At 39.3% G+C, this 20,965-nt stretch overlaps 1 protein-coding gene across 2 annotated transcripts in view; it reads left to right on the top strand.

Moving 5' to 3' along the window:
• Window positions 1-6,798: 6,798 nt before the first annotated feature.
• The window catches only part of STAC3 (SH3 and cysteine rich domain 3), a 385,666-nt gene continuing 371,499 nt past the window's right edge, over window positions 6,799-20,965 (top strand). The window contains exon 1 of one of the 2 annotated variants that reach the window (XM_044083624.1): window positions 6,799-7,027. The gene's annotated coding sequence lies outside the window, so the exon portion shown is untranslated. The remainder of the gene's footprint in view (window positions 7,028-20,965) is intronic. The other variant, XM_044083623.1, reaches the window with a different exon arrangement.

Raw genomic sequence — 20,965 nt, 5'->3', positions numbered from 1 at the left:
GTCTGAGATTGCTTTATATGCCAAACAGAGGTCACCCCTGAGGAGTCTGTATGAAACTGAGTAGAGGGACAGGGCTCTTTGCCTATCTGTGTAGGGTAGATGTTTGAGGCCCGCCCCTGGATTCTGCTGGTGAGGAACCTCTGTAGTTTTTCCAGCTGCTGCATGTGCTTTGCAAGGGGACGTTGTACTCAATAATTGGCCTTATAAGAGAAGGATACAGGGATATTATGACCTCTTTGTCCCTGGATGAGATACCCTTACTTATGAGGTGGGCCATGTAGAAAGCTTTCCTTACAACGGGAGCAACATGGTGGTCAAAAGTCAGGTTGCTATCAACCTGGGTGCCCATATCCCTCACTACGGATTGTGCACTTAGGAAATTGTTATTAATGTGATAATATGTGGGGATGTCACTCTCCCCAAAGGGGATCATGATGCATTTTTTGGCATTCAGCTTGAGGTCATATTTCTGGCACCAGTCATTTGTTTGGGAGAGACCCTCTTGGAGGACGTCCACATCACTTGGAGAATTGATGACTGCGTCCAGTTTGCAGTCATCTGCAGACTTGGTCGGCCGTAGTCCACTGGTTTAGCCTGCACCTCAGAGAAGTATATCCAGAATAACAGAGGCCCCAAGACCGATCCCTGGGGTATGTCACTCATTACGGATCTACTGCTTGAGGTGGCTTCCCCTATTTTGATTAGGTGGGTTCTATCAGTGAGCCAGTTTGCTACCCATCTGATAACATATGGATTATTGCCTAGTTGAGAGGGTTTGTCTACTATGCCCGAGTGGGAAATAGTGTCAAAGGCTTTGGCCAGGTCAAGGTAGATGGTGTGCACTGTCTTCCCCTCGTCCATGACTTTGGTGACTGTCTCAAAGAAGTCGACCAAGTTTAACAAACATGATCTCCCCTTGACAAAGCCAAACTGTGTGGGGTTGAGTGTTTTGAGGTTGCCAATGTCCCTGTTAATGAGGTCCATGATAATCCGTTACATATATAATTCTTGCAGATCAGGCTAGTTAGGTTGATGGCTCTATAATTTCCCTGATCGGTGGACGCTCCACCTTTGTGTAATGGGATGACATTGACTGTCCTCCACTCGGCTGGGACAAAGCCGGTACTCAGGCTTTGGTTGAATAGGGTGCCTAACTGTGCTGCAACTTCATGCCTAAGTTCATGTAGGATGCAGCCAGGGGTGTTATTGGGTCCCATGGAGGCAGTATTTTTTGCTTTTGAGATTGCAATGATGGCCTGTTCCCTAGAGATAAGGCATGGGGGACAGGTACTGGGGATGTCCTGATTTACTGATGAGGGATAGAGGGGAGAAGGTTTTGCTGAATCTGTCAGCCAGTAGATTGGCTATATCTACAGCATTTGTGTATGTGGTGTTCCTGACCACCAGTTCTGAACAGATCTGGGTGCTTCCTATGAGATTTCAGACATATGTGAAGAAGGCCTTATAACTGTCTCTAGCAGATGTGGCCAATTTGGACTCAAAGTTGGCTTTAGAGGATTTCACTAGTGCTCTTATTTGCTTGTTCAGGCTAAGGAAAGATGGCTTCCACTTGGACACCTGCTTCTTCTTGGTCCTGGACAGTAATTTTTTCCTTTTGTTATATAGTTTATTTATTGCAGTTGTCCACCAGACAGGTTTACTCTTCCTTGCGGAGGATGATTTTGTCCTGTCAGGTATTCCTGATTCCATGCATCTATATAAATGCTTGTATAGTACTTTGGTGTAGATTTGGACATTGGTGCCAGTTTCTACAGTGGGAGAGGAGGCTGTGAAGCTGTTTATACCATCCCTCAGAATTTTGTAATCAGCTTTGGAGAAGTTTTTTTTGTTTGACCCTAGCTAGAGGGGGGGTCAGTGGAGATGGTGACTTCAAAAGTGACTGCTTTATGGTCAGATCTTACCAGGGATGATGATACTGTAGGGGTGCTGCAGTGGTTACTCATGTTGGTTAATACTGAGTCCAAGATATCATCACCTCTTGTGGAGGTATCAATTAGCTGTTCCAAGGCATTTGCATTGATAAAATCGAGGAATCACTGGGCATTTGTGTTCTGGCATGAGAAGTTTTTCAGTCTATAGTTGGGTAATTAAAGTCACCAGGATCAGGTTAAAGGGTTGAATCTTGATAGATTTGAAGAGGTTCAGATAGGTGGAGTGGGCATCTTGAGTCAAATTTGGGGGCCTATAGCTAGCTATAATTTGAAAAGGAGTCTTGTCAATGGTAACTGCACCTGGATTGTCAATGGTAACTGCACTTGGAGAGAGAGAGAGAGAGTGTGTGTGTGTGTGTGTGTGTGTGTGTGTGTGTGTGTGTGTGTGTGTGCGTGCATGTGTGGCGCCTGGCAAACAGCTGTCACGTTCACCTTATCCAGCCTGGTGAGAGGTACATCTGTGTGACTCACAATGGAGTCTCCTATGACTAATATGTTGGGTTTATGGTTAGGCCTTAGTGGTTGCAACACACTGGTGTGTGGACTATGCATTTTATGTGGTGTGTAGGGTTGTGGAGTTCTTATGTGTTTTTGCCTCTGAGGTCTCCTTTGTTTGGGTTTGTTTTTGTTGAGGACCTCTGCATATATGGGTATGTGTTGCATAGCTGTGGGTAGTGACTGTGTTGACAACCTTCTCAGTGCCAGATGTACTGGCTTGTGAGGGAGAGAGCATAGACTCTAGCTTCTTTATGTAATTGCATTTCTCACAAATTATGTTCCTAGGTGGTAGTAGTAGATGTTTGTCCGTGTACATGAGGCAGTTGCTACACTGTCTCAGGATGCTCATATCAACCAGGCTGGCAGGAGAAATCGTAGGAAACTGTCCATTCATATTTGTCAGAATCTGAGGAACAGGGGCCAAGGAGAGCTAAGGGGTAGGCCTAAAGCCCAAGTGTTTAAACCGAAACTAAAAGCCTTAGAATAACACTTAAAATTTCCCCATATCCTTAGCTTACACACCAAAATCATTTTTAATCCGTACTCCTAAATACCTCATTTTATAATGTCCCCATAAATATGGTATTGCTGAACCAATTCATATGTGGGTACATAATTTACTGCTATTGCCTTTATTTTAGCTTCATTCATTTTATAGCCTGAAAAGATTTGAAACTGTCTCAAAATATTCCACAACACTGTAATGTGTTTTTCTGGTTTTGTTAGATATAAAATCATATCATCTACAAATAGAGCCAGCTTTTCTTGACTACCATACCAATTATATCCTTAAATTTCTGAATCCCTTGTTTTTTTTTTTTGCCAGTGGTTGTGAATATAATGCAAATAACAAAGGAAAAGAGGACATCCCTGCCTGGTTCCTCTGCTCAAGCAGAAATTATCAGAGAGGACCCCACCCACTTTAATTTTCACCTCCAATCCCTCATATATCTTCCTAATCAGGCTTATACTTTTTTCGGGAAATGCAATTGCTTCCATTGTCCTGCTCATAAAGTCCCAGCTTACTCTGCCAAATGCTTTCTCTGCATCAAGACCCACCAACAACAGTGGTAGTTTCTTACATTCTGCTTCCCTCTGGATCATCATTGTTCTTTTAATGTTGTCAAATGTTTACCTCGCCTCCACAAAATCACATTAATACATAAGTATCAATTTTAGCATTACGTTTGCCATTCATTTAGTCATTATAGACCTAAACACTTTATAATCATAGTTTACTATTGAAATGGGCCTGTATGAAGCTGGATCTGATGGATCTTTACCCTCTTTAGGTATTAAAGCCACCACAGCTTTCTTCCAGGATGTTGGTGCTTCTCCTCCACTTAAAATACTGTTAAACAAAACCTTCCAGATCTTTATCAGTTTTTTCCCTCCTAGCTTCCAAACATCCACAGGAATACCATGTATTCCAGGGGATCTTCCTGTATATTGGTTATACGTTACAATTTTTATCTTAACTCCTCTTATCCTAACGATTAGTAATTGAGCCTCATCTACCTGTAAACTTGGCATATTTAATTCCTCCATAAACGTTTCCATTTGTACTGTTTCTTGATTTCCATATTTCTCTACTTTATACAGACTTCCATAGAATTTTCAAAATGTGTTTAATATCTCTGCAGGATATCTTCTTACCTTCCTTGTTATAGACTCTCTAAACGTGGCGACAGCCCTTTCTACTTTCTGTTGCCTGAATCGTTGTGCTAGAGGTTTTTGTGCTCTAATGTTATTATCAAAATACAGGTGCTTAACAGCAGTCTTTCTAAACTCATGAATATTATCAAGATAATCCCTTATTTTCTGCTTGGCATTCTGCAGTTGCTCTTCTTCTTCTTGTTCTGTGAGATTCCCCCCATTCTGCAATGCCTAAACATTTGTCAGTGCCTCTAAATAATTATTGTTACTTCTTAACCATAGCTCCCTTTCTTTTATTTCACCCTATTTTTAAACTCCACCTCAATTTTATCCCACTCCCTAGCTATATTTTCAGAAGAAATTCATATACATTACACTTTAATCTGGATTATCCATAAATCTGGTAGTCAAGTGACAGTGCAATTCCATGACTTTGAATGTGAAGACTGCAACCTGTAGCCGAGTACTTGGGGTGCAAAACCACTTGAAATCACAAATTTACATCTCTGGCAACCAGTAATAATATAAAACATAACAGAACCACAGAAACACAAGCTATCTCTAAGAGAACAAACACCTGGACAGTTTCTCATTGTATATGTACAACATGCAGGCATGTAGCAGTCATGAAAATGGTTTTCCATATGGAAGTTGTTCATGTGGTCCACTGATCAACCTTTACAGTGGGAAGCAAGCTGACAGTGACTCAAATGGTTTTACATGCTCCTGTTGAGAGATTCTACAGGCAAGACTAATCACCTGTTTTGCAGAAGCAGTGGATTAAATGTCTCACTCATGGTGTGATTTTCAAGTTCCGAGAGACATGTTCCATTACTGTTGTGTTTATTTTACCAGCAGAGTCTTTAGCCAGTGAAGAGTGGAGCAGTGATTTGCAGTTGCAGTCTTTATGTATGCTGTTATTTAATGGCACTCCTGGTCTAATTTCAGTTTTGGAAATGGATTAGATTAAGTGACAACTCTGATTGTTAAATATATGTGAAACATTGTTCTTTCACTGGGTAAAAAAGTCTGTTTAGAGGAGACGGTCACCTGCCAGTGACAAAGGACATCATCCACCACTCTGTTACAGGTGATCAAAGGAATAATAGAAAATGTGAGGCATCTGTATCTAGCAACCATTTATGCCTTGCTAGTACCCACCCTTAGACTGTACCTCCTTTTTCAAGGAAAGATAAGCCAGTCAAGTCAGGGGTAAATGTATAAATACCCATCCAATCACTCAGTTCCCATTTGAAAGAAGATAATGTACCATACTGCTTGATTTGTCATGGGAGTCTAGCTCACAGGTAGGGAAGGCACTGCATAATGAACACCCAACTGTGTTTTATTAATTTGTTGATGAAAATGTACATACCTGGTTCTGGTATTGGTGTTTGGACATGCAAGAGATCAAGGCCCACTGGGTCCCTAATGGCAGAGAAGGCAAAGCCTAAGTCTCTTGTCAGAAGTCTGTAAGATACTGAATGAAGGGATAGTGCTTCCAGTCTTTTCTGGCAGCTTAGAGATTTTAAGCCAGCGATGATATTAGTTAGAAACCTCTGGGGTATTTCCAGTTGCTAAATATGTCTAGAGAGGTACATCCCAAAGGGAACATTATATTCTATAATTGGCCTAATCAGAGTTGAATATAAGGGGGCAATGACATCTTTAGTGGGCAGGTGGCTAGAAGCCACCCAGCTATCAAAAAATATACAGCATTCAAACGGAAGTGGTGGGAATGAAAATAGAGAAATTTGGGACCTTATTCTTTCTTGCAATCTTTTGGAGGGTATTAAATTAGTGTTCCTTTCCCATTTGTCTTTTGAAATTAATTCAGAGTCTTCCCCTTTTAGGAGACAGGCTGAATGCAGCATCCAGCTGCAGAATTGCAGAAGGAAGCCAAGCCCTAGATGCTGTATAGTTGCTCAAGTCCTGGTGCAAACCTCAGATGTTCTAAAGCTGCAGGACCCAAACCGAAGGCTTTGGTGGAATAGAAGGTGGGTATGAGCAATAAGTACAGATAGTCCTCATCTTTGAAAAAGAGTGATGCAGCTTAAGAACTGGAAACAATATGTTATATGCTAAAAGCTGGCTTCTTGCCTATACCTTACATGTAGAACTCCCAAAACCATAGACTCATTTTCTTAAAATTGTGTAAAGTGCATCAATCACCATGTGCCCACCTTTGGGGAAAGGTAACCCATCTCCAAAGTATATTCTTATACTGATGTATGTGTTGTTGCTGATTTACATATATTGAATGAACATGTTTTGGCTTATGCAAATCTTTCCAGGTATAGTTATTATCCATCTTCAAATGACTTCAACAATAACAACAACTTGCGATTTCACAAACTCAAGGGTGTAGTTTAAGAAAAGATGAGGAAATTATACCTAAAGTATGTCATTCCTTGCAAAAATACACTCTGTGTTTTGTTTTTGAATCCTGTGACTTCTTATTTACATGAAGAAATAAAGACAAAATTTATTTAGACTGGAGCTCCAGGTTTTATAGTTTCATTTCAAGTGTAATGAAAGCTTTTAAGTTTGTTTTGTTTATTGCTACTATTTCTACTTTTTATTGTCCACCTGACACGGGAAGAGGAGCACACATGTCTGTACAACATGAAGTCTCCAATTTCTCTAAGTCAGCCTGCCTTAGTCCCTGAATGTACATCAGCTGTTCTGCTCTCCTCAACCTCCTGTCATAGCAATTCCTTACAGCAGTTGTGTAGTAAACTTATCTTAAAGTATCCTACAGCAAGAAAGAATGGAAAAGAAATCTCTTTTAGTTTAACTTGAGAAAGAAGCTATGAAGTAACAAAGTGGAAACATTTTAAATCAGCTTTAAGTCCAGAATTCACACTTAAGGATTTTGATTTGGCCACTGGAATATATTGTACAACTATACAAACGTAAAGGTAGGCATTTTTTTTTTTTTTTATAATAAGGTACATTTATGTATGTGAACTGTAATTGCTTTTTTATGTAAAGAAATAAAACAATTCTGCTTATGCATGATGGAAATGACCGATTACTATTTTTCATATGAGTATTCTGTGTTGCTGTCTTAATGCTTATTATTTAAATTACTATCCACCTCAATCACACACACACACACACACACACACACACACACACACACACACACACACACACACACACACACACACACACACACACACACACACATCTTAAGGTATATTTTAAGTTTTTAAGATCATGGTACTTGAGAGACAGAGAGAGAGAGAGAGAGAGTGAGAGTGTGTGTGAAAATATTTGTATCTATCTCTCTATGGATATATTTTTTCATTGTGTTATAAGGAATTTATTAATTGTTGGTGTATTACAAGCATATGTTGGTATCCATACTTGAAGCATGCTACTTTCAATTCTGGAACTAAGGGAGAGGCTAGAGTCTCACTGACACCAAATTCTGTGCCCCTCCAACTCAGTATAATGGAAAAAGATACTTGGGTAATCTGATGAAGACATTTAAACTACTATTACAGAATTTTTAAAACACAGACGAAGGCTGTTCTTAGCAGAATATTTCCTTTGCTCTAGTTTTTGTTATGTTTTGTTGGGATTTCAGTTCCTCACTGGAAACAGATCACACTGCTTTTACTAGACCTTAAGGTGGAAAGCATGTTTTGGGTAGCGGGGGTATGCTTGTAGCACATAAGGCTCTACTTTAATGACAGTTTTCATTTATCTATATGAAAAGAAAATTTGAAATCCATTTTTGGCATTCAAACAAAAGCTGTCCTTTGCAATTTTTTTGCCAGCTGCATCATTTTATACAATTCCACAACAGAATAATGCAATTTAAATTTTGAAGCTGTTGTATAAATGTCACATTTCTGAAAAAAAAAACTGGTAAACTGCATGGTGGCATAGTGTTAATGATGCTGCTTTATAGCTCTACTGGCTAGTGTCTGTTCCTGATCTCTTCCCCCCTCTCTTTGAACTGTGCATGTTTTGCCAATATGTGCGATGCAAGTACTCTGGTTTCTTCCTGGAGGCATGCTGTCAGGCTAATCATCCATTTATACAGCCTTTACTGGAGCTCTGTGGCATAGGCATCTTCAAGCATTAATTCACTTACTTGATTAACCAATTATTACATGAGTTAGTATTATGTGTATATACATACACAAACACACACACACGTCTACTTTGAAAGGTCAAAATTCCAAAACTTTGAAATTCAGTCTGCCGAGACCAGAATATCAAAGTTTTAGAACTTTGAACGTTCTTAATGGAGATCGCTGTACAGCACGGAATGGGAAATTTATCATTTTCCTCACTGTAGTACGATCTCAGAGTTGGTATATTTAATTAGCAGGGGGTGTGAGGGGTGCAGGGGGGCTTGACCCCTGCAAAAATGTTATTTTTTTTAATCTATTTTAGTAAAGTTTTGAAGTTCCAAAGCTTCAATATTCTGGTCTTGGCAGACTGAATTTTGAAGTTTTGGAATTTCACCCTGTCAAAGTAGATCCATATATGTATGTATGTGCATATATTTATATATATATATATATATATATATATATATACGTATTGCAGTTCTACAGTTTAAGAAAAATGATAGCAATCTGATCAAAATGCAGTGGTGCATGAAGCCACACACAGAATTCAACCATTTGGTGTGGTAATGTGATACTGTTTGAAAGTACTAAACATCCCTCTATGAATAGGGACACATTTCACTGGTGTATATTACACTGCATACTACTCAAGTGTGCTAAATGAGAGCTGTACAGTTCGCAGAAATGTATTTGAGTAGCAGTTACACAAATATTTCCCCCAAAAGTGTTTTGCATAATAAAACAACTACAAGAGTCACAAATTAATTTCAATGAGGTATTTCAGTCTTATGGATGTTATTCTTATATCTGTGTGACTACACATAATGGAGCTATTCCCCCCCCCCAGTTTCATAGTAAAAGAAATGTAGATGTTATCATTCCAAGTAATGTTGCAATTCTGCCTTTCAGGAAATAACACATTTAGGGAAAATGCCCTATAGCCACCCTAAAAAAAAAACAAAACTTTCTAGTTAATATGAATTGTATAAGTATCTATACAGTTAATACAAATATGCTGCTTATTTTCACAAATAAAGCGAAGAGCCACACCCCAAAATGACTGCCAAAGTTTTGTGTGAGTTATGCACATTCAGGATAAGCTATTGTATTGAGGTAATTGTTACTGCCACATTAGCAGTTCTAAAAGAGCATTTCAGCTTGAATGTTGCATGTGAATTGTCTAATAATGTTAGGCACTGACTACTGAACATTTCAGATGGCTAACTGCTTACCTTTGCTTCACTTGCACTATAGAAATACCACATAAAACCTTTGCTTGACTTGCACTATAGAAATACCACATAAAACCTTTGCTTGACTTGCACTATAGAAATGCCACATACTATAAAATTGCCTGAGCAATAACAGCTACCTCTTTACTCAATCATTTTATGTTATAGGTTCATAGGTAGGTTCTAGGCTATTGGCCCAAGGGCCTACGTAAGCCTAGCCAACAAGGTTCCCTGGCTTATGCCACCCAAGAAAGTTATTTTCCTGTGCCACTGTCGAGCAGAGACTATATATGCAATTGTTAGTACACCAAAAGAAACATACATGTTATGCCGCAATAGACTTTTCATTGAATTTAGGCCAGTTATATAGGATACACGATTTGCTGCTTTAATAATAAAAAAAAAACACTGAAAACAACTCTGCCAAAACTGATTTTTATATTAATTTTTATAAAGGCTGCAATGATCATCTATCAAAAACTAAGCACACGAATAGGCTGTTGTGAGTACCATATTATACAGTGGTAGCTGGTTATTATTCAGAAACGTGCACGCTGATTGGTCAGCCCAACCAGCGTGCCCATTGTAAATTGTGCATATACCAATAGGAAAAAGTCCGGCCATTAAACTATCATTGAGAGGATGAACTTTTCTATTGGCGTATGCATACCAGATATCTGCATACAGGGAAAATCAGGTACGTACAAAAAAAATAATAATAGTCAGAACTGTACCTGATTTTCCTTGTATGCAGTGCACTGTGGTTCATGTACTTCCATGTGAAAGTCTTCGCTGTTCAAGAAAATGTGTATTGTGTGCAGACAAACTCAGGGAGTAGCAACAGCACACTGGCTATAGAAAAATTAGATAACCTTTGCATATTACAGATTCAAGATCACACCAACTCCCAATGATGAGTTCGTCACTTCATCACATCACACTACAAACACAGCATAAATAATTATGTCCCTACCAACCACTTTACATCTAAAATGTACACAACACTCATTACTCCCATATTTAATCATTTCACTGCAAAGCATAAAGTAACTTATTTACAATTTAGAATATCAACAAACTGAATTGAAATAAAGATCAGAATTTGACTTCCCCATTCTCCTTCACAGAAGACCAGATTACTTATGAGGTTTCATACAAGATTATTACACCCCATGCCATGGACTCAAAAAAAACAACAGCTAATCATCTCCAACCGGGTCAAATAAAATAAACACTAAACTTGAACTGAGAGGCTGAAGCAATTTTCTTCTTATAAAAAATAGAAGAATACAAAATAAAACACACAGAAATTTAAATAACAACAAAAACATGGCACAACGCAAAACTAACACCATTATATAATAGCAATAAGCCATGACTAGGTATGGGTAATACTGGATTTACCCTTGGTTGGCTTTGTTTGCCCTCATGACCAAACCATGCCAACTGTGGGTAAATCCAACATTACCCACACCCAGCCATGGCTTATGGCTATAATATATTGCATCAGCCAAGCCTTAGGGTGATAGTTTTCCTGATAATTGTGAAGAACATAGCAAAAGAAGACTCAAGCCTCAGTAAAATCCATGGCTAATTTCCAGAAGTAACTAATGAAGAAAACATTTATGTTTATTATTTTATTATGTCCAACTCCTTGAGGGCACAACTGATTGTTAAGCATTTTAGCTATTGCAACTAAATGTGTCAGTGTAGCTAGTTTCGAGGCATATGTAGGGTTTGTACCTGAAATACTGTTTGGATGGGTTGGAGAGACATGATGGTGTGGGGCACCAGCACCCGAAATACATTTTGATGCATGATTTTCATATTTAGATTTATGTTAGACTACAATAGTTGCTTCTGTACAGGGAGGGAAGCACACAATCTTGTTGTGTTTGCAATTTTTTTATCTGTTTATTACTGTAGGCTGAACACTTGATTAAAATGATAATATGCTTAGTTTCCAATTATCTCTAGGTATGTGTGTGTGTGTGTGTGTGTATATATATATATATATATATATATACACACACACACACACACACACACACACACACACACACACACACACACACACGAGGGGAGATTGCCTGTCAGGCACCTATTAAGCTGTCTGAATGCAATATGTAAAGCTCTGATACAGTGTAGCATAAGGCAATACCATCATTCCTTCCTTCCCTCCCTCTCTCTCACTCTCTCTTAGGGTACAAAGGAGTTACAGGGTTCACTGGAATCTTCTCTAAAGCATACATATAACATGATCATCCAATAGGCAGTCTGAGTCTACTCAAGTTACCCAGTATTTATTTAGGACAAACTGCGTACCACCTCTGCCATTTTGTTTTAAGTAAATATTAGGGGCATTTAGCCTTCTGTGTGCATTTTAGCCTGCACAGTAACTACTCTGAAGACAAGTGCTTCACTGCCCTAGTTTGTAAGCAAGAGCCTTATAGTCTGTAAATCCTCCTCCACTGTCCTCCTGCTGGTCAGCTTTTACTCTCTAATTCCTGACAGACACTGACATTTACTCATGCTTCTCTTACTCAAACTATTTCTTTCTCTTATATTTTCTTCATTTCTTCTAGACTTGCTATTCTCAGTATTTATATCCTCCTGTCTTTCTTTACCCTTCAAGGAAGTCATCCTTGGTCTCCCCCCTCCCTTCCTTTCTTATTTCTCCTTGCCTGGGACAGTTATTGAACCACTTTCAGCTCTGAGCTAGTTATTTGTGCACAGTCAGCCTTGACTTATTGCACATAACTGTCTCTTTAGTGTGTTTTATTTTGCTATAGAAGTGCCCCTGCGAACAAATAGATAAGTACGTGACAATGAAGTCTGCAGTTGTACACCAGTCTGTGGGCTATAGTTTTATGTAACTTATAAACATTATGGCATCCGAAAACAAAGAACTTTGTCCTCTATAATAGCTCCATTTTCTTAGACCACAGCAGTCCCATTGGTACTTTCTCCTTTAATGATGCTCCACTTACTGTTTTGTAGCAGTCCACAGTCTCCCTTCCTTCAGTTTATTTCTCTTCTTCTGTAGCCACTTTCAGTGCTGAGACAGTATTTTTCCAGAGCTGCACTCCTCCATTCTGGCTTATTTTTTCTCAATGTTTTGCTGATCTGTGGGTGTTGGGGTAGCCTTTGGACTTTTGCATTTCAAGGTGCACAGAAACCTCTGTATATTACATAGTTGTAAGTGCAACTTTTTACTGTTATCACCATTAGTCAGGTCAATGTGATATTGGATTATCCTACTAAAACTGTGTCCTAGAGCAACACAATTAAGACTTTCCTCTACTAGTACAAAGACCTTTTGAACTGCATTGTTCCTTTTACTTCTCTCTGTCAGCAGATTTGTGGCTGTTTAAGTTCAGTCACTAATTGCTTTTTCTCTGTCTCTGACAAGTTTTTAACCTGCTTTGTTTGCCCTCACTAACGCTCGGCTCAAACTGCTCCCCTACCCTACTCCTAAGTCCCACCCTCTCTTACTCAGCATTTATACTTCCATTGCTCTACCCACATCTTCATCAAACAATATCATCAGCTCCCTCCAGAAGAAAAATGATCAGTAGACTTAGTCCCAATAGTAACACCCATTCTAGTTTACCACCCAAGACTCTCCCTCAAACTGTCTTAATCCTCGCCCCCTATAACTATCAAATTACGTCTTTGTAATCAAACTTGTATCCTCCTAACATTTTATAATTCCTAATTTAAAACAAAAATAAAACCCAAGTTAAATGAGATGCCCCTAGCTCAGATTATTTTACTGTTCTTCCTCACTCTACTAGCCTTCATCACCAATTATCAAATCCACCTTCTTCAAATACTTAGGACTTCAACCAATCCTCACAAAGCATATCAACATCTACCCAGCCTGTCTTTCTCCATAACACCTTGTCTCTACAAACAAACCATATCTGATTTATTTATCTAGAAATATCGCAAAATAAAGTATCCAAACGTACGATCAAATACCAAATCAAGACCAAAATATAACTGGCCACACTCTTCCCTCTGTAAAATATCAATTAAAAACATTAGCAGAGATATTCACCCCAACCCAGGCACCACTGTTCAGAAAACCATCACTTACAACCCCAAAATAAACCAGTCACCTAATACATCTCAGCAAAAAATTGAGCCCAAACTTACCTTACTAAATATGAACCTAAGACGTATGAGCATATAATCCATGACATACATGCCTACCTGGCCACATACACTCCTGATGTAGTTATAGCTACTGGAACCTGATTAAAAATAAGAAATAAAGGATAATGAGATCCCCCCCCCCCCCAATACAATATACTCAGGCATGACAGACAAAACAAGCATGCATGGTGTATTTATTTATTTTATTTATCATTTGTTAACTGGGAAAGTCCAACTTGGAACAAAGCCAGTTTTCAACAGAGGCCCGGGGAGAAATGCTCCAGATGCATGTCTTTGTAATGTGGGAGGAAACCGGAATACCCGGAGAAAACCCACACGAATGCAGGGAGGACATGCAGACTCCACACAGAAGGCACCCCAGAGAAGAATCGAACCAGACAACCTCTTGCTGTGAGGTGACAATGCTACCGTCTAGTGCACCAATAAACATCCAGTGTGTGTAGCACTCATTTATAAAAGTTCATTAACCATCACCTTACTTCCACAGGAAATACCCACATTTAACAATGCTGAACTTCAAATAACAAAACTCCTAAAAATCAACAATAGGAAAACTTTATGTTTAACAGCAATTTATATTCTACCAGGCAATAGCACTGATATTGCTGAAAGCATCCTGTATTGGAGAAACTAACAAATTAAACATGAAACCATAATATTTGGACAATACTGGCAACTCATAAAGTGCGCTACCCCCACTGAATCCATAAACTTGTACAAATTCAGACAATTAATAACCACAACTACTAGAATCAATAAAACTTCAGGGAGACATTCAAAATTAGACTGGATTCTTACAAATAAACCAGACAAACTGACAAAAGTAGGCTGCCTCTCAAATAACATGTGTTCACATACAGACATATGATATTAGAACTCACCATAACCTAGATAAACATATTATCTATAATCAAATATGAAATGCAACCACTTTTAGCAAAGATATTTTCAATGAAACACTAAAACAATATAACTGAAATGTACTTAGAACAATACCTTTAGATACTGTTGTAAAACACTTTAATAACATATTCTTATGGACCTTAAATAATCTAGCACAAATACTAAATAATAAAGAGTAAAGTCCAACCCTGCATCATGGCTGACAAAAGAAACAAACAAAAAAATCATCATGAAAAGGGATAAAGTCTGGAAAAATTGGTAGAAAAAATAACTCAAAATGCCTTCCAACAATTTAGACATCTTAGAAACTTTGAAAAACTCCATGTCCAAAAGGATAAGCAAACATGCTATACCAACCTAAAAGACAAGCATAAAACCAACTCATAACTTTTGTGGTCATCACTAAATAAACTACTCCACATTAGCAAGACTACCACCCCCTCTCCAAAAACAGACAATACAACAAACTCTGTCCCCACACAGTATAACTGTAACTACTGCTTGTGTATAAATGTAAATATAAATGTAACTGTGTTTAACTGGAACTTGGTATAATGCAATGTAAGCAAATGGAACTTTTCTCCCTGAGCCTTCACTGAAAATGGGTATTACTTAGTCGGACTTTCCCAGTAAACAGACAGACAAATAAATAAATAAATCATTGAGGGTCTGAGCATCCATTTGGAAGTGGTATTGTTCCATAATTGTATTATGAGGTTATCTAGTACCACTCTGACCTTTGACACTAACACAAATGAGCGACAGAGCACTTGCCAACAATGGAGGTACCCCCTGAAAATAAAATATAGTGTTCTGATGCCAATAGGAATGTCACTAAGTATAAACAAACAGCTGTGTAATGACATTTCTACTCTATGGTAGCAGACTGTGGTGGTATGGTAGAATTCTGAACTGTGGCAACACTCCTGACACCTCAGTGACTGGGGGTTGTACTTAACATTGTGTTAACACACTGATCTTCAGCAATGCCACTGATGACTGACAGTGCATGTGACAGCTTTGCAATCTTCACATGGTAATATGCAGTAATCTGGAATGCTTCATTACTGCAGTGCAACATATGAAAATCAAGGCATCAGTCCTGCAACAGTTCTTTTCCCCGATAGTAGCATGTGGTGTTCTCGCACTTATTACTATTTCTTGCCCCGGTATGCCCACTGAGCACAACTGTTTTAAAGGGGAAGCCTGGGGAGAAAGACTTCCCCTGCCATTGTCCCTTCTCCCAGCCCAATGCGTTACATTATCAAAAGCCCTTACTTTAACAGTACCATTACAGAGGACATACACACAGACACACAGTTAAAAAAAAAATAAAATCAGCTAAGCACACATATCAACTAGTCTTCTCATTGCAAAACACAATCATCACATAAGCATGTGCATACAAAAATTCACACTCCACAAACCCAACACTCAATATCCATGCACTCAGGTAAAATAAAACCCACAAAAAACATTCTTTTTAGATAGGAAAAATCCCCAACCTTCACCCATGGTAGTCCCCAAAATTAATATAACCCACTCCAAGATCACACGTATCTTGGGTCTAAGTGCTACTTAGGAATAAAAGTCACACAAACACTTATTTCATATCAAGTTCTTATAAATCCCCAAACACACATACACTGCTAGCTCTCACGCAGCATAACCAGCCTGTCAACTTATACCCACAGACAGACTGCAGCAGTCAAATCCCAGACTGCTTAGTCAACTGCACTTACACACACCACAAGTACCTAAATGCACACATTACAAGCCGTCACAGCAAGCCACATGAGCACTACTTTACTTCATGTGTCTCTGTCCAGATTTTCACAGACTGTCCAGATTTATGCCTCATATATTTGGTCTGTTCCTCATAAAATTTTGTTTTACTGGCCAGTCTTTGGCAAATCATTATGGACTGAAGTCAGAAAATATTGACAGACATCGGAGTTTCAGACTTCATACCCTTCAGAACATTCATGCTAATTCAAAACCTGTTATTCTATCAATCTTTTATGTTTGTAAGAGCAATATTTAAAATTTGTTCTTAATTTTGGACCTTCTCCTCATTATTTATGGCTTTGTCCAAATTTTTTGCTTGAAGAGGTTGAGAGGTATGCCTTACCTTATTTACGTACACAAACTTGATGAATCACTCTGAACCACAAAATTATCGCTATCACTCTGGATGAAATATAAACACACCTGCACAAGCATATTGCAAATACCATAAATACCACTCCATCCCTACCTTTTTACTACACACACACACAAACAAAACCCCCATAAACATAGAGCCTTTTTGCCTCATAAATCGCAAACACTGGGCAGTCCCCCCAGACGCACTCACATCCAAATGCTAAAGATTCCCCCTTACCTAGTTGTTACTCTAACCCTAACCTAAACACATATATACACACTCCAAAACCTTTAAACACACACATGCCACCAAATCTGCCCCTTTCCCTAGCCCTTACTCTGACTCTAACATGCAAACACTTGCACATGTACTTTCATTTCTAATGCAGAACATTTTGGTAGATCCAAAAGCTTCAGCAGTACAACATACCCTCAGCTTTACATCAAGCACATCCCACACACCACAGGTGTAAAGGTATACTTGGACAGGCAACAGAAGAGAAGAAAACTATTTTAATTACTGAAAGAAATCTGATCTGCAGCAGTGAAGTCATATATTCTGTAATGAGAGAGGGAAACTGGAATGTGACAGAATAAGTAATGGGGAAGACTAGCTCCTGGTGGTAGACACAGAAATGACTGCGTTGAAAGCACAATAGTCAGTTATAGAAATAACTGTGGTGAAAATGGAATATGCAGCTGAGAGTGGCAAGGAATGTAAATTAGGAGAATGTTTGCTGTGATGAAAAGCCAGTAACAGGGAGTGTGAAGAAAAGAAAGAGAGAGAGAATTTGGGAAAATGTGACGGGAACATGGAGGTGAGTTGCAGTAGGTGTAAAATTGTGTCCATTTATTAAGCCGGGCTATTGAGGTGCCACAAATGAAGTAGTGGAGCAACCATCTGATTGCTGTGCAACTCACTGATGGTAGCAAAAAATGCATGGCACTACTCAGACATGTGGCCACGATATTAATAATGGGAGCAGCGCCTGCCAGACAGCTGTGCAAATCTCTGATGCTACACATTTACTTATCTAAGGCACTCCTGCTGCTAGAAAGGGAGATTTTATTTGTAAATGATTTGCTCATTCCTGACAGACTGTAGTGGCTTCCCCCATTTTCACCCCCAGCATTGTCAGTAAAGAGGAAAACAGCATGTTTCTAACAGATGTACATTTGTTGAAGACAGCAGGTGGTGGTATGGTTTTAGTCAGACCTGTAGAATTGCCACTGATGTTAGACCAGAAGATCTGTCTAACAGCTGTGTTCTCCCAGATATTATACAGAGAAAGAAAATGTATATTCATAAACTTAAAAGCTGACCCAGCTTTGTGGTGCAGTGTGATGACACCCTGACTATAGACTAGATGGCCCACGTTTGGTTAGCAGCATGGCAGCCTGAGGTACCAGATGGAGGAGGATGAGCTGGAGTGGCCAAAACCAGCTTGGTCATTCTCTGTGGATAAAGGCTGTGAGTCCTGCACCATTGGTGACTCTTAGGAGTGCTGTGTGTATCTCTGTTCTGTAATAACTGGGCTTATGCTCAAATCATGGAGCACTGCTGTGTGGTGCCATTGAAAAGGGGAGGTATGTAAGGGAACACACCTCTTCCTCCTCCTCCCAGCCAGATAGCAGCTGCAAGTCAGCAATGATCTATGGGAGGGATGGGTAGGCTGCTCCTCAGGATCTGAAGCTGGCCCACTCCCTACCACTCTACTCTTGCCAACTGGCAACACATGAGCTGGTTCGGCTTTCAGAGCAGGAACAAATGGGTTGTAGGTATCTTGACTAGCCCAGGGATGCCTGAATTTCACTCCATCAATGGAAAGAATGGGCTGATGTAGCCATTGGGCAGATCGCTGAGAGATGGGGGGAGTCTTTTATGCTGACTGGGCAAAGCAGAATGGAAGAAAGCTTATATCAAAAACATGTATTCTGATTGGGCAAGTAATAAACCAATCACTGTACCCATGATAAATGTTGTATTGCTCACACAAATAAATTCAACATCCATACTGCAATGTTACATAGTGCAGCTACAGAAAAAAATGGATGCTTTCTTCTAGTCAAGAAGTGGAAAAAGATTAAAATCTGTTCTAATTTAAAAAAAGTTGCCCTTCTTTCAAGCATAAAATGGAAATATAAATCATCACCTTGCGCAAAAGATTAAACACTAATGCAACAGATCTTTGTTTTATCATGCTCCTGTTAAAATCATGAATGTCAAGTAGTGGAAGCAGCTGCACTTAGCAAATGAAATGTACAAGCACTCCTGGGTACACAACAGGACACTTTAACAGTACATATTTTATGAGTTACCCAGATATCTGGTCATCAAAAGCAATGTGACATGTTAAATGTTACAGACAGGATGTTTAAACTCAATGTTACATATGTCATTGCTTCATACTGCATTAAAAATATCAAATGCATGGTTAAATGACTGTGCATTACATTCTAATGCATACCACAACAGTAGAACTGGAGAAGAAAGATCTGAATGGAATAAAGCTGTAGCATGCAATGGCATTATTTAAAAGGTGAGGCACTTCTCTTTTAGATAACACCACTGTATAATAGCCTTAGAACATGCTCAGATGTGAGTATTTGAGGTTGTCATTCATTCAGTCATAGGTTCATAGGTAAGTACTAGGCTATCTGCCCTTGTGGACATTTTTAAGCCTAACCAGTTTCCCTTTTTGTAGTCGAAATAACCTATCCCATTTGGTTATAGAATGGCCTTACTCATCCATCCCATGGTCGATAACAAACTATATATTACCCCTAAATGGGAATAACTAGGATTATGGCATAGATAATTTGATGGGACCCATGCATGGGATAAAGTATTTAGGAGGTGCCTCTTTCCATTAGTAGTACAGGTGACAGTCCTGGAGAAAATTTGCAGTTTCCTTTGTCAAACTCTGTCAGAACTGACAGAGTCACATTATTTTCAGTGGTCTCACTGAATGATTGTACAAGACCAATGCACTTTTGTTTGTTTTCCAGTCTTCTCCATTGTTGTACAACTGTGAAATTAGTATGTGTAAGCAAGGGGGTAGGGGAAACTGAGCTTCCCTCACAGGGGTGCAGGGAAGGGTTTACCCCATGAGAAAAACACTTTTTTAGTCTTTTTTGTTAATTTTAGATTATTTTATTTCACTTAATGAAAAGTGATGAAATGTAACTTGTTGTCCTTCCATATGACTTAACACAGGGGAAATGGTTTATCCACAGCCAGATATGATGCATTGCTTAACTCATTCACTTCAATGGAGCTCAGGAAGTTTGCCCTGTAACTTCAAGTGGACGGAGCCTAAACCTTTTGACAGAATCAAATTATGTCCTAACATTTCAAACAAATGTTCATATCTCTGGAAGCACAGGGACTATGAAAGAAGTATAAATGACAAACTCTTCAGCACAAACTATTTTTATAGTGGTAGTATTCTTTAGGCTCTAGGTCATAAGCTGAATTTTATAAGTCCCAGTAAACACAGTAACAAGGGCGCCCGCAGGCAGGTGCAAGGGGGTGCACTTGCACCCCCCTGGAATCCGCTGACAAGTTAATCCTTTGATTTAAAAAAAAAAGTTTTTTTTTTAGGCGTTCTTCTTTAAGAAGCCCAGTCACAGGCGTGCTGACATCATTGTGCGACGTTTGCGAGCGGGAACAGTTTAGAGGATCATCGCGTGGGAGCTGAAATGACTTGGAGGACCGTACTGAAGATGGGGCCCTGGCAAGTGAGCGGGAACCGAAACGGACGGAAGATGGGATCCTTGCGAGCGGGAACCGAAATGGACGGAAGATGGGACGCTTTAGTGGAGCGGGAACTGAAATGGGCAGCTTTGGTAAGGTGTGTGTGTGTGTGTGTGTGTGTGTGTGTGTGTGTGTGTGTGTGTGTGTGTGTGTGTAGGTTTTCATGTGTAGCCCATCCTATTATGTATGTGTCACATATGTGGAATTAATCCCTGTCTCCACTAGGGAAAACCTGCACAGAATCATCTAGATCCCCTCACAAAGCAGGAGCCACTGGCCATGCAATACTACTACCTCCAGTCCTCAATGAGATGGAATACTAATCAACATAGGTCACTGCTAGTATGGAAGAACACCATGCTTCATGACCTGTACTCAAGAATGGTTCCAAGGTTTGGATGGCCAATTGCATGCTGCTCAGGTGTTATGGTAACCTCTAGTGGAGATTAAAAGTATGCCTGTTCACAAAACCATAATCAAAACTGTGTGTGTGTGTGTGTGTGTGTGTGTGTGTGTGTGTGTGTGTGTGTGTGTGTGTGTGTGTGTGTG

Source organism: Protopterus annectens, chromosome 9.part0, assembly GCF_019279795.1.
Source record: "Protopterus annectens isolate FY-2018-M chromosome 9.part0, PAN1.0, whole genome shotgun sequence".
Taxonomy (NCBI): domain Eukaryota; kingdom Metazoa; phylum Chordata; order Ceratodontiformes; family Protopteridae; genus Protopterus; species Protopterus annectens.
Note: the sequence above shows the minus strand (reverse complement) of the source record. Positions and strands in the feature narration are given on the sequence as shown.